General features: G+C 35.5%; 1 protein-coding gene across 3 annotated transcripts in view; it reads right to left on the reverse strand.

Moving 5' to 3' along the window:
- NR6A1 (nuclear receptor subfamily 6 group A member 1) overlaps positions 1 to 13,378 on the reverse strand; it is a 246,719-nt gene that overhangs the window by 42,955 nt on the left and 190,386 nt on the right. The gene's annotated exons all lie outside the window — the stretch shown is intronic.

The raw sequence follows: 13,378 nt of genomic DNA on the forward strand, positions 1-13,378 counted from the left end.
TCTATGTCCTCAGTCTTCTTGACTTTTCTTTGACCTAAGATAAAGCTGATCAATCAATTAACTAATAAACTAAACATTTAAGAGCCTATACCAACCAGGCACTCTGCTAAGCACTGGGGACATGAGGCAAGAGATAATTTCTTTTTTAAGGAACCTTTAAAACCCCATAGGGGAGGACAATATGCAAACAAATATCAACAAAGCAAGCAAAACTATGTCATACATATCATGTATGTGTTATACACACACACACACACACACACACACACACGAGATCACTGTCAGAGAGAGTACCTGGAATTAAGAAGGGTCGAGGAAGGCTTTCTGTAGAAGTTGGCATTTTAATTGGGACTTAAAAGAAGCCTGAGGAATCAGCAGACGCTGAAGAACAAAAGACGGAGAGTGTTCCAAGAACAAGTAGATAGTCGATAAACTACCTGGACCTCAGAAATAGTTTATGGAACAGCAAAGTGGCAGTGTAACTGAATCAAAAAGTACATGGCAGGGAATAAAATATAAGAAGACTAAACAATTAAGAGGGAACTAGGTTCTATAGGGCTCTGAATGCTAAATAGAGCATTTTGGTATTTGATCCCAGAGACAATAAGGTCACAGAAACACGAATTTAGGGGACTGTTATGACCAAACCTGTGCTTTAGATTGAATGTATGATGGAGTGAAGAGACTTGAGAATAGGCTGACCTACCAAAAGATTACCGCAATAATCTAGGTGTGAAGTGATAAGGGTCTATATTAGAGTGGTGGCAGTATTAGCGTGAGAAAGAGATGTATTCCAGAGATACTGCAAAGATTAAATCAATATACTTTAGCAACAGCTTGAATATGGGACTGAGCGAGAAATAATGAGGAATCCAAGATGATTCCTGGGTTGGGAGCCTGAGAAAATGGGAAGATGGTTTCCTTGGTTGGTTGAATCCTTCTCTAGAACATGTCCTCTGAACCACAGGAATCTGTGGGGTTTCTGTCACGTCCTGTTCTTCCTCTATACTATTTTAATTAGTGATTTTATCAGTTCCTACGTATTTACTTATCTTCTCTTTGTTGATGATTCCCAAATCTACCTACCTAAATGGATATCCAATATATATCTTAAATTTAATATGTTCAAAATCAAACTCATTATCTTTCCCCCAATCCCTCTTCCTTACATATTCCTAAAGCATATATTATCCTTCTAGTCACACAGACATACTTAGGTTTCATCCTCAACACCTCCCTATCTCTCTCACTTCCTCCCCCTTGTTTCCCCAACCTCAATCTGTTTCCAAGCTTTGCTGATTTCACCTTTTCAATGTTTCTCAAATATGTCTCCTCTCATACTAAAAACATCCTAGTACAGGCCTCCATTATCTCCTAATTGAACTACTGCCATAGCTAGATGGGAGGAGGGGCAATCAACCTCCCCACTCTAGTCTATCTTCCATTCAGCTACAAAGTGATCACCTAAAGTCACAGATCTGACTGTATCACTCTCATACATTATAAACTTCAGTAATTCTCTAGACCTCCAGGATCAAATGCAACACCTTCTATTTGACATTCAAAGCTCTATACAATCCAGCTGCCTTCCTCTACAATTTTCTTACACTTTGCATGCCCTCACATATCCTTCAATCCAAAAACATTGGCCTTCTTGCTATTTCATGAACAAAATATTCTTTCTCTTGGCTCTGGACATTTTCTGTTTGTTCCCTATACCTAAAATGCTTTCCTTTCTCATGTCTATCTCCTGACTTCCCAGGCTTTCTTCAAGTCTCATTAAAATACCATCTTCTTTAGGAAAACTTCCCCAACAGCTGACTTGTCCTTCCCAACTATCTCCTCCTCCACTTCTACATCTCATGAAGAAGTGCTCTTTCTCCTTGCCAAGGCAAATCTCTAGAGGGAGACATATAGATATGCATCGTTGATCCTATCCCATCTTCTCTGGTAAACTGCCCCCCATCCCCTTAAGTATTTATTATTATCTCATCAGTTTCTCCCAATCTACCAGTTCTTTCCCTGCTACCTACAAACATTCCTATCTGTCCTCCATACTTAAAAACCTATACTTGATTTTACCAGCACAGCTAGTTTCTGTCCTGCATGCATCTTACCCTTCCCAGCTATACTTCTCTGACAAAATTGGATATACTTCCTGCCTCCATTTCTCCCACTTGAATCTAAATCCTCTGTAGTACGGCTTTCAAACTCAATGTTCAACTTATCCACTCTCCAGTGATCTTCTAAATCCCCAAATGTAATGCTCCCCCTTCTCCCCCATCATCAGTTTTCTTTGCCTTCTCTGATCACCTTCTATCAGATATGTTCTTTTCTCTTCAATTTCAGGACAATGCTTATTGTTGATTTTTCTTTCTGATGGCTATTTTTCAATCTTCTCTGCTAGTTCTTCATGCCAGTCACACACGTTAACTGTGGTTATCCTTCACAGCTCAGTCCTGGGCTATCTTCTATTCTTCTTTTATACTATCTTGTTTGTTGATGTCATCTATTACTGTAGGTTTAATCATCAATTGTGTGGAAAATTCTCATTCTCTACATATTCAACCTTCACTGAGTTCCAGTTTCAAAATAGCAACTGTCTTTTGGACATCTCAAAATACACAAAAATCTAAGCTTATTCACTTTTCCCAACTTTTCTCTCTCTTAAACCCTATTTTATTTTCATTCCCAAGTCTTCCCTCTGCCCCTTGTACCTCTCTCACCATCGAGAAATCATATGTAAAGACATATAAAATAGATTTCTACATTTGCCACTTCCAAAGGGAGGAAAAGCAAGAAAGAAATAGAAATAATGCTGGATCAAAGAGTATGTACAATTTAATACCATTTGGACCAGTTCCAAAAAGCTTTTCACAATGGTTGGATTAGTTTATACCTTTCACCAATTTGTACTTGTACTTCAGAATTATCTTTATAATATTGCTGTTACTATATAACTCTCTGGCTTTGCTCACTTCACTCTACAAGGGCTCATTCTGTCTTCCCAGGTTTTTCTGCAACCATCCACTCCATTATTCTTACAGCATAATAGTATTCTACTTTCATATACCATAACATGTTCAGTCATTCCCCAATTAATAAGTATCCTTTCATTTTCCAGTTCTTTGTTACCACAAAAAAGCTGCTATAGATATTTTTGTACATATGGGCCCATTCCCTCTTCCTTTGATTACACAGATATCTTTGGGATATAAGAACTAGTAAACTAGTAGCAGCAATACTGGATCAAGTTTAATAGCTTCTTGGGAATAATGCCAAATTGCTTTCCAGAATAGTTGGACTAGTTCACAGCTCTATCAAGAGTTCATTAGTCTACCTATTTTCCAGGATATCACTTTTCTTTTCTTTTCCTTTTTCTTTTTTTTTAATAGTCTTAAGCCAAGGTAATGGGTATGAATTGGTTGATTTATTATACATCTTTTTAATTATTAGTGATTTAAAGCATTTTTATATATTGATAGTTTTGATTTCTTTCTCTGAAAACTGCCTATTTATATCCCTTTGCTTCACTATTTACCCATTGGCATATGACTCTATCAAACTTTACTATTACTTTCAAAAGCACCACCATCCTTCCAGTCTTCTGGGCTCAAAACCTAGATGTCATCTTTGACTCTTCTCTCATATTCACTCCAGATATCAGATGTGCAGCTTAGACTCATCATTTATCCACTCATTCAACTAGTTCAGGTTCTCATCACCTCACATAGAGACTAGTGGAATGGCCTCTTGATTGGTTTCCATGACTAAAATCCCTTTCCACTCCAATCCATCCTCCATTCAGCTATCAATATTTTTCCCTAAAGTATAAAATGTGATCGTGACAATCTCCCTCATACCTCTAATGCCAGGGGTTCCTCTGGTATTTCCAAGATCAAATATAACAGACTGTGTTTAAAATTATTCCTCATTCCTGTAATACTCTTATCCCTGCTAACTTGCTTTCCAGGCTTCCTTTAAAATAGTTCAAATCCCATCTTCTACAAGAGTACCTTCCCTATCTTTTCCATAGATTGTGACTTCCTTCTAAAAATCTTGGGGGACACATCTCAAAATTCCCTTTGACCTTCTATCTACTTTCTATCTATACTTATATAGTTATTTGTAAATGATCTCTTCCATTAACTTTTGAGTCCTTTAAGAATAGGGTCTGTGGATGAGTGTTTGCCTTTCTTGTATCCTCAGTGCTCAGCACATTGCCTGGCATGAAATAAAGCACTTAATACATGACTGCTGATTGACTTACAATTGGCAAACAAGTTCACATGAACTTGGCGAAACTCCTTGCTCACCAAGTAATAGGTAACAGGAAAAGATTCTTTCAAATGCATTGATTGGCACACAGTAGGAATTAGACAGACAATCCTATTTAAAGCATGTTCTTATCAGATGCAATACCCCAATGGGAAGCATCTAACATTGTCTGTTATCATCAATACACAGGTACTTCTGACACTGAGGATCTAGACTCTGTGTCTGCTTATTTCAGTAATATGAATTTCAGAAAGCAAGTCTGAGCAAGATGGTAGGGCAGGATGCTGGGACCTAGGAAAGTCTCCCTCAAATCCATCTGAGAGGTCCAAGGTGGATGCTGAGTTACTAGATGCTAGGATAAAAAGACCAAAACAAACCAAAACAAAAAAAATATGAAATATGCTAAGACTTTGCCCTATAGTTAATATTATTTTTAAATTCCTGTGCCTCCCTTGAGACCAATCTATCAAAGTACAATCCAGAGAATTAGAACTGTATTCCTGAATTCCACAAATTTATGGAAATGAACTGTCAGTCTATGCATACTTATAGGTCATTAAGCAGGGAATTATGACTATCACAATACTTGGACCAGTAGTAAGTGATTATGAAGTCTGGTCCCAGATTAATCGTGAAACTGCCTATGGTTTCACTAGTCTATAATCTAAAAATACTACAATTGAGGAAGAAGGCATACTTTCTCATGTATCAAAGCCTTGGAGGATAATCTTATTTGGGGGAGAAAGGACTTCTCTATGGTAATGAGAGGTGGAGGCTCTATGTACTACAGTAATGGTAATTTACATGTGGAGGAATAATCTCCAATCAAATTCTCCTTTAATGACAACTTAAAGAATGTGAAAATGGTTTTGAGTCCCCAAGGGCTAAGCTGAAAGGGCCAAAGACCTGGCAAATGAAAGCAGATTTTGAGGACAAGTTCAGTCTATTCATAGAATCATAAAATAATAGATTTAGGGTTGGAATAGACCTCAAAGGTCATATAGTCCAAAAAGCCTAATTTTACAGATGAGGAAATTGAGGCCAAGAGAGTTTAAAGAATTTGACTAAAGTCACACAGATAAGAAGTTATAGTCAAGATCTGAATCTAGGTCCTTGGATGCCACACCCAACATTCTTTCCTCTGTACAGCATTTTCTTCCTAATTCATAGCACCAAAGTGCTAGTCATTATGTAATAGTATTTTTCCCCAGTGAGACCACCTGTTGAGGCATAGGCAAGCATATATATTAGTAGAGAGTAAACCTACACTGATTAAGTCATTAAACTTTTTTTTTTTGAATGTTGGAGGTTTATTCTGGCTTAATTCAACTTATCTTATAGACTCCTAGGATTCAAAGTTGGAAGTCCTTAGGGATCATCCAGAACACCTGCCTAATTTTGTTTTATTCAAGATGGCAAAGAGGGGATATGATCTTGGACACAACAAAATCTTGGGTGAAACTGTGTTGTGGAAAGAGTGCTTAGAAGTGAATTCAGAGTTTTGGATTTAAGTCCTGGCTGTGCCCCTTTATCATCCGCGTGACAAGTTACAATTTCTTTAGGTCTCACTTTCTTCCTCTATAAAATGAACTAGGTGAAATGACACCTAAGGATTTAGACTTGGGGCCTCAGAAACCAAATCTAGCCTTCTTACCACTTCAATTCAAACATTTATTAAACTATGTGACTATATCATATATGTCACTATATGACTAATTTTGTGTGGGACACTGGAAGGAATACTCAGTTTAGATAAAACATAGTCCTTGTCTTCATATGTCTCCATATGGATATGCCATATATCCATATATATTATTGTTCAGTTAAGCACATTAGAATGCTGTAAAACTCTTCCAATATCTGTTAGATGCCAAATAAAAATTTGATTATATTGCTGTAGCTTACCTCTCCTTGCTACCTATGACCATCCTAGCTGGCTGCTTCCCACTTTATTGATATGATTTCCCTCCATTCTCTCCATACAACATTATCATGAGAAATAAAGAAGTGATTCAAAGTAAACACCATTCAGTGTAGACCTATTAGTTGCCTGCACAGATTCCCATGACTGCTTCACGGATTTTTTTTTTTTTTTAAAACTGTAGTTAATGAAGAACAGAATGAACATCAAAGACATACTTCTTTTTATGTGGTATGTAGATATTGTGTTACCTCAGATGCCTTCTTCTTTTTTTTTTTTTTTTTAACCTCAAACATTCTCATTTAAACATCATGCTTCATATCTGACATCAATAAAAGTCATTATGTCTTAACAGACTAGGAAATGAATCTCATGTGCAAGGCACTCCAGTAGTTTTCCAGTAGCTCTCCTAATAGTCTGTGGGATAAACTCCTCTGTTTGGCCTTTGAAAGCTTACACAACAAATTCCCACCCAATCTTTCTATTCTCATTGCAAATTACTTTCATTCCCCATCCAGCCAAATCTGCCTTTTCTCCCAGTGTCTTGGCCCTGACCATTCCACATGGGGGGAATGCACTTCCTCTTTACCTACACCCAGAAGTCCCTCTATTTTAATAGGAAGAGGAAACATGATTAAGCTTAAGAACTTTCTTTTACATGAAGCTTTTCCTTACTCTCTCACCTATTAAGTATTCTTTCTTCTAAACTACCTTGAACTTAACTCTTTTATATAGATTTGTATTTATTCACACTACTTATATTTTAGTACATATCTGTTGACTTCCGCATTAGAACAAAAACACTTTGAGAACAGAAATGAATTCTTTATACTTTTATAAAATAGTATCTGATCCAATGCCTGGCACATAGTAAATGCTTAATAAATACTTATTGGTAGATTGGCGTATGATAAATAATTCCTATGAGGCACAAGTTTTATTTATCCTTTATATTAGCTCAGCCTACCCATAAGCACTTTATATTCTTCCATTTGATTAGATCTGACTTTGTTTGGAAAATGTTTGGTAATTGTTTTCATATAGTTCCAGACTTTGTCTTGGCAGGTAGACTCCTAAATATTTTATATTACCTACAGTTATTTTAAATGGATTTTTCCTTAGTATTTCTTGCTGCTGGACTTTGTTGGGGATTTATCATTTAAAAGTCGCCTGGCACAGGTTTACAACCATCTGACACACCAGAATGAGACAAACATAAATACTCAGAAACATACTAGCAGGTCAAACTGAACTTGTATTGCAATAGAATTTATTATTTTGTTGTCTAGAAGGATGGCCTCAAACTTAAATAGAAACATGGGTTACTGATTTGTATAAGAGAATCCCGATACACACACACTGGCTTAGTTTTAAATTTTGTAATATTACCTAGGTTTTATTATATGTTTTACTTATCTTGTTAAATGTTTCTCAGTTACTTCTTAATCTGGTTCCTCTGGCAGTGTTTGCTACCTTTAATCTAGCCCACTGAAAGGTCAAATGACTTGCCCAAGGTTAAGCTACTATATGAAAAAGCTATACAACTGTATATAAATATGGAACTAGTTTTACTGAGTAGTAGTAGTAGAATAAAAATTCAGATGTACACTTCAGTGATCAGTCTCATGGTATTACTGACAAAGGAATTATACAATAGTTCCTTTTCCAAATCTTAGAGGATATTTTAAAATGTATATTATTGCGTTCTTAGAACTTAAATATTCCCCTTTAGACAAAATCTGGTTGATGCAGACTTAAACAAAAGCTTCAATGGGCAAATATAGTGATTGTTGGTAACAGCTAACAAAGGGAAGAGAAAGCTGGACAATGGATAAACCTTAACCTAGATGGAACCTTACCCTCTACTTCCACAGTGTACCACTTCTTTTATAATATATTTTAAACAAATTTTTCCAAATACAGCCAACTGGGATACAGTGTTAAGAGTACTAAATGTGAGAATCAAAAGATCTGACTTCATATTGTGACTCTGCTTACTTCTTTGAGCTTGAGTTTCTTCATCTATCAAATGAAAGATTTAGATGAGATATCTAATGTCTCTTTTAGTTCTAACATTGTGTGTTTCTAAGACCAAAGCTATAATATAATTTAAAGTACAAAAAGACAACTGGGTATAGTGGAAAGAGTTATGACCAAGATCAGTAAAACCAACCTATTCACTTTTTTCTATGAAGACTCAGACATTAGGGCTTCAAGATGGCATGCATGTTTCTTCTCTATTAGCATGTATATAATTCATTCTTGTGCAATCTCTTCCAAATCATCAACTATGTGCACCTTCTTTATGTTTCTCTTGCCTTTTGTGTTACCATTTTAAAGTGTCCATTAAGTTCTAGATTTATCATCCTCAGGAACTTAGAGAATTCTCTATTTCATTAAGGACCTACACCATCCAGATGTGCAGAACCTGATTTATGAACCAAGCACAAATCCATAAACCCAATTAGAACCTCAAAGAAAATAAATTCTGGCCATAAGGAATAAAATAATATTTGGAAGAAACAGAATACAAAATAGGTAACTAAGAAGGAAAAAAAGTAGCAAGAATGACTAACTTAAGGTAATAAACCTTACTCAAGAATTATACCCAACAACTTGGGAATCAGAATGGGAAAAAAATAGAAACTGACTACATGAGAAAACATGAAATATTAAAATGAAATCAAAAGACTAATAAATTATAAGATGTATTATTATACATATCTTATGTAAGATGACCAGGAACAGGTCCAACAAAATAGACATCTAAGAACTATCATATTACCAGAAAATCATGATCTCACCCACGAAAAAAAGCCCTTTATACCATAACACCAAAAGTCATAAATGAAATCTAGATCTCTTAGTACCACAGGGCAAAATGGCAAACGAATCCATTGATTGCTTCCTAAAAGAAACTACCAAAAAACATTCTTTTTTTTTGTTTTTAGGACTATCATCTAATTTCAGAGCTTCCAGGTCAAAGAAAAATACTGCAAACTGCCAAAAAACAAAGAATTCAAGTACTGAGAAGCCAGTCAGTATCCTATAAGATTTGACTTATGTCCTGCAATATGTAATAAGCAAAACCAAAGAAACAAAAATATATATTTAAATGATATATTTAGAAAATCCAAGGAAAAGCATCAAGATGGGAGAATAGAGGAAGCATTTTTTCTTAGCTCTGCCAGCACTCCAAAAAATGCACCAAATCAAATTCTGACTGGGAAAGTCTAGAAAACGCCACAGTGAGTCATTTTTCTAGCACAGGAAAGCATAAAGAGACAGACAAATCAAGAGATACTGGAGTAGAGACTAGAAGAGTACATGTGTCAGTGACATGGAACATTCAAGAGTCCAGAGCTAAAAAGTAGGTAGATATAGCATCAGGAGAAGAAAGTACTAGGGCAGAAAGATTTCAAGGGAACTTTGAACTACTGTTGAGTGAAGTAATGGGTGCCATCTTGCACCTCTGTTCTTCATTACTTAGTTCCAGATTAGAGAGATCTAAGGCACAGGAGTAAGAGTAAGCAAGCATGGGCCTAGCTATAAACAGCAAGAAACAAGTTCTAGCAACATTTAATTATGTGACTCTAAGCCTAGAAGCGGAATAGCAACTTAATACCAGCCTTAGTCTAGCACATAAGTTTACAAAAATAACAACAACAACAACAAAACCAGAGGAAAAGTCCTCCACCAATAAGTAATCAAGCAGTTCAGTAAATCAGAACCTGTAGAAACTCCTAGAGTCAGGGGTTCTCAAACTCCAGCCTGCCGGCCAGATGCGGCAGCTGAGGACCATTATTCCCCTTCACCCAGGGCTATGAAGTTTCTTTATTTAAAGGCCCACAAAACAAAGTTTTTGTTTTTACTATAATCTGGCCCTCCAACAGTCTGAGGGACAGTGAACTGGCCCTCTATTTAAAAAGTTTGAGGACCCCTGTTTGAGTGACTAAATCTAGCAAGCTGTCTACTGAAGTCATGTTTAAGATTCAAACTTGAAACTTGCAGAGCTCAGACCAGAAAGGTAGTAAATAGATCTTTCCCTGGATCACACCACATGTGAAGTAGTGAAAACTCACAGATTCCCGGAGCTGAAAAGCAGAAGAATGTAAAAGAACCGACTCTAAAGCAAGCTATCACTCCCTCTTGCACCAAAGAAATGTGCAGAACTCAGATCTAACAAAATCTGAAGTCAAGAAATAGAGGGGAGAATGAGCAAACACAAAAGGAACCCAACCAAAAAGAAATACAACACAACAGAAAAAAATAGATTGAAAATATCTTTAAGCAAAGCCTCAAAACCCAAAAATACAGATCAGATACAAGCCCAAAAAGAATTCCTCGAAAAATTAAAAAGTTAAAAAGGAAAAGAATAAAAAAAACACTTTAAAAATCAAATGAGAAGCTGTACCATATCTTAAACTATTATTAAGCAGTGATCAACCAAATAATCTGGTACTGGCTAAGAAACATCATTGGAATGGATTAGATATACATTACATCATAGTAAATGACCATAGCAACTTAATATGTAATAAACGCAAAGATTCAAGCTTGGACCAAAAACTCATTATTTGACAAAAACTTTTGAGAAAACAGTATAACTATATAAAAATGTGTGTATAGTATATGCATGTGGCTTGTGAAGCGCCATAAACAAGATATTATATTTGGTCCTGGAGGTAATACTATACATATACTATATACACACATGCATATATAGAATGTCCCAAGCCAGAAAGAAAGAATTCAAGTGCTGTTATGATTACACAGGATTTATCAGTCACTAAAAAAGGAATGGAAAGTTTGGAATATGATATTCTAGAAAACAGGGAGGGTGGAAATGGAACTTTATTGAAATAGAGGAATTTCAAGCATTCTTGCTGAAAAGATCAAAGCTGAACAGAAAAATCTTGACATTCAAACAGAACATGAGAAGCATAAAAATGGTAAATGAGAGAAAAATCATAGGTTAAACTGTTTATATTCTTATTTGAGTAGATGATATATAATTTATAACATAATCACTAAGGGTCTTGGGAAGAGTCAGATTATTGACAAGGCACAGTGATGATCTTGAAATAATAATGGAAGGACAGGGAAGAGGAATGCACATGGAGAGTGGGGAGAAAAATGGAGAATAGGAAAAATTATCTCACATAAACGAACAAGGAAGAATTTAGACAAGGGAAGAAATGTGAGGGGAGAGGGAGAAGATGGAAAATAGATAAAACTTAAACCTCACTTTTATTTCAACTGGCTAAAGGAAGGAAGAATACACATACACACATAGCTGGGTACAGAAACTCATTTTATCCAATAGAATAGTAGAAGGGAAGAAATTAAGGAAAGAAAAAGGATAAAAGAGGAGACAGATTAAGGGACAGTATCAGAAGGAAAACCTTTAAAAAGGGGACAGGGAAGGGGAAAAGAAGGTAAAGTATTAAGAGAATAGGATGAAGAAAAACACACAGGTAACACTCAGAATTATGAATGTGAATTAGATAAATGCACTCATAAAAAATAAGAGGCTAGAAGACTAGATTAGAAACTAGAATATAACAATATGCTATTTACAAGAAACACACTTTAAAAAGAAAACTATACATAAGAGTTAAATCAAAAGGCCAGAGCAAATTCTATTAAGCTTTAACTAAAGTATTAAAGGGAGGGAGAGGAGGAAAGAGAGGGAAACAAACCAAAAAAGTAGCTTCAAAAGATGAAATCCAAGCTATCAGCAACCACATTGGAAAAGTGCTCCAAATGGAAAAGGACTTTTATGTATAGAAATATTTTACAGCAACTCTTTTTTTATAGTGGCCTAAAACTAAAAACTTAAAAAACAATTAATATCATGCCATATGAATGTAATAGAATATTAATGTGCCATAAGAAATGAAGAAAGGGGCAATTTCAAAGGAAAATTGAGAGCTGTATGAACTGCATAGTAAAGTAAGCAAAAGCAGAATAATTTATGATGACATTAGAGAGAAAAACATCAAATTCTTTAGAACTTGATCAATACAATGATAAACTACAAGTCCAATAGACTTGTACCTCCAGGACAATAGATGAAACATGCCACTTTATGAAGTGACTCAAGATAGCCTTGCCAATACTGCCACATGTGCAGGATTTTCCCTGGATCTATTTACCCTACCACAATCTCCTAAAATATCTATTGCAATGGCAAGCCAAATAGTTAGCTATTTTGAATGTTTACTGGATCAGATTTTAGGTAGGTTACAATTTAAAATTCAAGCTAGTGTGGTTCAACTGAAATCAGGAATAGAGTGATTAAAATGTAATTTGTTAAACACAATTTTAGACCTACAGAGGCTTAATATTAGAAGGAATTTCATACATACAATGTTAAAACACAGAATATTAAAGTTGACAAAGAGCTTAAAACATAATTTTCGAACCAACTCACAAAATGTCAGATAAAAATCACATCTGTGCAAGTGGTCTCATTTTACAAATGAAGATATCGATGTTCAGGGGAATGAAGTAACTTGGCCAAAATCACAGTTAGTGACCTATGAAAAATTGGAATCTTATCTTTCCTGACTCATGAATCCAGAAGTCCTTTCCTTAGACATAGCATTGCCTCTTTGCATATCTAAAACATATGATTCAATTTATACCGAACAGTAGAACACAGCTTAGAAGAAAGCAAATTATAGAATAAACCCGTCCTTGTAATTTGTTCCAAAGAGGCTCATGTAAGCCTTCTTTGGTTTTAAACTGCCTTGCTTTTCAGCAATCTGATTTTAGTGGTTTTACCTATTGCTAAGATATTCTTTACAAAGATAAAGAATATAGTTGCAATAGTGAATAATGACAAACTGGATGTATGTAAGCATTCTTTATCTCTATCCCTATATGGATTTTATCCAACAGAAGAGTGATTCGACTTGTTCTACTTGGCCAAGGAAGACCGGATTAAAAACAAATGGTGAAATATTTTGTCCCATAAGGAAGAGCTTCTTAACAATTAGAGCTGTTCAACAAAGGCATGCTTGAACTGCCTCAGGAGATGAGTTCCATATGATTGTAAGTATCTAAGCAGAAGCTGTCTGACTACTTTTGGGGAATATGCTGAAGAAGGGATTCACAATCAGGTACAAGTTGGACAAGAAACTCTCTAACATTTCATCCATGCCTGAGAGTCTA

The sequence above is a fragment of the Antechinus flavipes genome, chromosome 2, assembly GCF_016432865.1.
Source record: "Antechinus flavipes isolate AdamAnt ecotype Samford, QLD, Australia chromosome 2, AdamAnt_v2, whole genome shotgun sequence".
Classification (NCBI taxonomy): Eukaryota; Metazoa; Chordata; class Mammalia; order Dasyuromorphia; family Dasyuridae; genus Antechinus; species Antechinus flavipes.